At 32.3% G+C, this 5,000-nt stretch overlaps 1 pseudogene; it reads left to right on the forward strand.

The window, feature by feature from the left end:
* The window catches only part of LOC137628784 (anoctamin-10-like), a 114,892-nt pseudogene that overhangs the window by 62,885 nt on the left and 47,007 nt on the right, over window positions 1-5,000 (forward strand).

A 5,000-nucleotide genomic window follows, 5' to 3' on the forward strand; every position in this document is an offset into this window, starting at 1 on the left:
GGCCGAGAGAAGGTTGTGACTCAAAGGCAGGATGAAAGCAACTGAGTGAGTTTATTATAGAACACTATCCTTTATGTACAAAAGCTCAAGGCAACAGTAAATTTCCTGTTCAAAATCGACACTGTTACCGATAAGAAAAACAGAAATGTTTTTTCAGGTTCTTTTTAATGCGAGGGGAGAGCGAAGATACAAGAGCAAAATGAACTATATAGGATCGTGTGACACACGGTTGGTACAAAACGTAAACTGAATCTTCTTCTATTAACGTATTTTCCCCACTTTGTATGGGGTAATCACGGTTGCCTTCTTTTTGAAGAACTTCGCTAGAAGTTTTTTTCCAGCTGTGACCAAGTTGTGGAATGATCTTCCTAATCGGGTAGTTGAATCAGTAGAACTTCAAAAGTTCAAACTCGCAGCAAATGTTTTTATGTTGAGTAGGCTTACATAAGTCCTTTTATAGTTTATATATGAATTATCTGATTTAATGTTGTTAATGGTTTTGAAATATTTTATTTTAATTTTTCATAACTTCTTATATCGTTTATTTATTTCCTCATTTGCTTTCCTCACTGGGCTATTTTTCCCTGTTGGAGCCCTTGGGCTTATAGCATCTTGCTTTTCCAACTAGTGTTGTAGCTTAGCTAGTAATAATAATAATAATAATAATAATAATAATAATAATAATAATAATAATAATAGACCGTACTCACGATTGTCTGCCTTGCCTGACATCGCTTAGACCCCGCTAGAGTATGCCCATGCGTTGTACTATAGTCCATTTCTTTTAGCGACTCATATTTGCACCGACTCGCAGCGGTGCCCTTTTAGCTCGGAAAAGTTTCCTGGTCGCTGATTGGTTAGAATTATCTTGTCCAACCAATCAGCGATCAGGAAACTTTTCCGAGCTAAAAGGGCACCGCTGCGAGTCGGTGCAAATATGACTCGCTAAAAGAATTGGACTATAGTCACCAGCGTCCTTCCTCCCAAAAGCGAGGAGTCCTGGCGCGGTTAGGTCGACAGATGACGAATCTCGTTTCCAAAGGAGGACGTTCCTTGTCAGGCAATGAAGTCGTTGATTACAGGACATATCTGAGAAGATTGCACATGACTAAATTATGTCTGTTGACTCCAAACTAATAATTACAAGACACTTTCCGAAAGTAAACTACAATTCCCAACTATTAATTATCTTGGCTATACATACTTTAGTGCTTGCTGTAGATGGTCTTATTAATAGTGTTAAAAATTTATTATTATTATTATTATTATTATTATTATTATTATTATTATTAAAATGGGGATATTTTCCTGTCCAATTAGTCAGACTCGACTCTTACAGAGCTGGCCTAATAAATTCGGATATATTTATATATATATATATATATATATATATATATATATATATATATATATATATATATATATATATATACATATATATATATTATATGCATATTTATAATACATACATATATATATATATATATATATGTGTGTGTGTGTGAGTGTATGTGTGTGGTTATGTATATATATATATATATATATATATATATATATATATATATATATATATATATATATATATATATATATATATATATATATATATTTATCTGTATGTATATGAATATATATATATATATGCATATATATATGTGTGTGTGTGAGTGTGAGTGTATATAAGAATTTTTATTTATTTATTAGGGCGTGGTGCAAATTATTTGAGGTGTCAACCATAAAAAATCAAACAACGATTGTAAGTAGATCAAGGATAGTGGCTCCTCAACATCCGGATTTTTGCATTGACAATGTCTCTTTTAACAATATACAATTCATTTAAAATTCCAGGTGTGATTCTTGATGGCAAATTTACTCTAGAGGAACACATCCTGCTTGTTTCTTCATTGTTGCACAAAAAAAAGGTCATATTTAGAAAGTTGTTTTAAGGTTTTTCGTTTAATTTTCTCATTCTACACGGGTAAAGAACCGTGATTTTAATCAGAAAATCTCTTTAAAAATATACTGTTCTCAGCTCTTTTTCAGTAAAATAAAAGCGACCGCAATTTTACCCTACTTTGTTATCTTTTACATGTTGGTGAACGTAATTATGTCAATATATCCGTTTTTTAAACGGTAAATATTTGGCAACATTTATTCCAGGATTTTTATTTTTTTTTTTACGGCACATTTTTAACAATGTACCAATGTTTTAAATAATATCCTATCTAGTCTTCTGTTGCTCTCGGGCATCTGTATTTGTTGGACAGAAACTTTCTGTCTATTAAATTCCTTATCTTTGATCTGAATAGTAATCTCTGTCTCCGTCGTTCAGTTAGTTCTCTATGCATATTGCAAAGGATACTATGACAACCTTTTCCACTGAGATCTTCACAGACTATACCATCCTGCTCTTAATACCAGTTATGCAGTTTATTCTAACAGTCCTGCCTTCTCCATCTTAAGGCTAAACGCCACAGTATTCTTGGATCTTTATTCCAGATGTGACCAGTCTGTGGAATGGTCTAACTAATCTGGCAGTTGAATTGGTGAAACTTGAGAAGTTCTATCTTATTGCATAAGGTTTTCTGTTGAACAGGTTGATATAAGTATATGATCATGGATTGGATATTTCAGCTATATTTAACGATTTTACTGATCTCGATATATTCTATACTTTCTTTATTATTTTTAATTTATGGTTTATTCGTTTCTTATTTATTTCATTTTCATATATATATATATATATATATATATATATATATATATATATATATATATATATATATATATGTATATATATACAGTATATATATATATATATATATATATATATATATATATATATATATATATATATATGTGTGTGTGTGTGTGTAAGTCTATTTGCAATATATATATATATATATATATATATATATATATATATATATATATATATATATATATATGTGTGTGTGTGTAAGTCTATTTGCAATATATATATATATATATATATATGTGTGTGTGTGTGTGTGTGTAAGTCTATTTCCAATATATATATATATATATATATATATATATATATATATATATATATATATATTTATATGTGTGTGTATATATATATATTTATATATATATATATATATATATATATATATATATATATATTATGATTAAATTCATTTAACGGGTGATGTCTCAAGATGTCAATATGCTTGATTTACACTTCGTGTCCATTTCATTTACATATACACACACTCACATATATATTATATATATATATATATATATATATATATATATATATATATATATATATAGATAGATAGATAGATAGATAGGGTTTTGTTACTTTTTTCCTTACTCTGATTCTAAAAACAATAATTCATGAGTAAAATTATTTACGAGTTGAAGGACATACATTTTTTTTTATTCTTGGGTCCTGCTGTATCAATATCATTATTATTATTGTTATTATTATTATTATTATTATTATTATTATTATTGTTGTTGTTGTTGTTGTTGTTGTTATCATTATTATTTGTTGTTCTCGTTGGTGTTGTATTTGTATGGATTTTGACCAAGTTATTATTATTTTTATTATTATTATTATTATTATTGACTAGCTAGAAAAGCAGAATACAATAAACCCAATCTAAACTGCTTTTTCCATATAAAAAAAAAAAATTGTCTACGGAGAAAACTAAAACTTCATATTTCTTCTCCCCTACAGTTCTGGAAACGGAGAGGCGCGGAGCTAGCCTACAGCTGGGGAACGCTGGAACGGCCGTGTCAGGTGGAAGCGCGGGCCAATTTCGTAGGCACGATGGAACAAAATCCGATCACTGGGAGGTTCGAACCTACTTATCCAATGTGGAAGACTCGGTGCAAGGTAAGGCTGATGCCTGCATGTCTTTAAGAGGGCTGGCAGACTGCATTTTCGTTAAAGCGTGACATTTAGGCCGGGATCACACTAGCGACTCTGTGGCGCCACAAAGCCACAGCATCGTGTGGTGGGGATGTGGTCTCCCATAGGTTTCCATTGTTTTCAAGTTTTGCCACGCAAACTAGCGACTGTGGCAAGCGACTGTGGCTCTCTGTCGCTCATCCCCGCCTCAGGCGTGGCGTGGCTTGGTGGCGCCACAGAGTCGCTAGTGTGCTCCCGGCCTTACTCATTACTCTGTGCTTGATTGGAGAAGCACTGTCGACTTTCCTCCTTTGGTCAGGGTATAGATGGTTGTAAAAGCGAGGATTGGCTTGCATTTCAATCAATAATAATTCCATATCTCCAAATGGGGGGGAGGGGGCGGTTACTTTATTATTGGGCATGTAGTAGTGTTCATACCACTGAACAAGTAAAAAAAATTTTTGTGATTAAGGTTAATCTACTTGAAAGCTGATAATGTCTTTATCAATGTCTGTATGGTAATTTGTTTGTGGGAGGACATCAAGTGGTACATTTAAAAAGTAAAGAATTTATTATTTTTTATTGATGCTTTTTAAGTTTTTAATATCTTTTTAAGAAAATTGACTTTTTTGAGACCCGGTTTTAAAGGTTTAAAGGTCGCTCATGAATGGCAGAATCATTGCCTTATGCTCTAGATAATGCTCTAGAGAGTCTAGAGACTGTCCATAGATACATGTGATCAGCGCCCAAGCCCCCTCTCCACCCAAGGTAGGACCAAGAAGGGCCAGGCAATGTCTGCTGATGACTCAGCAGGTAGAACTATAAGGCTCCCCCAAACCCAAGGATGGTGAAGTTGCAGCGATAAAAGAAACTAACGAGTTTGAGCGGGACTCGAATCCCAGTCTGCCACCCACCAGTCAGGGATGTTACCACATCGGCCATCACAATTCAACACTTTGAATTAGAAGTTGATGCATTATAGTTTTCTTTACGTTCATCAAGAACTTAATACCTAATTTATACTAAATATCAAATCGGTTCTTTGCTCCTATAGAAATTAATGTGTAAGAAAGTCTCTTAAAATTTGATTATTATGAAGTCAATTACTGAA

Source organism: Palaemon carinicauda, chromosome 36 (assembly GCF_036898095.1).
Source record: "Palaemon carinicauda isolate YSFRI2023 chromosome 36, ASM3689809v2, whole genome shotgun sequence".
Classification (NCBI taxonomy): domain Eukaryota; kingdom Metazoa; phylum Arthropoda; class Malacostraca; order Decapoda; family Palaemonidae; genus Palaemon; species Palaemon carinicauda.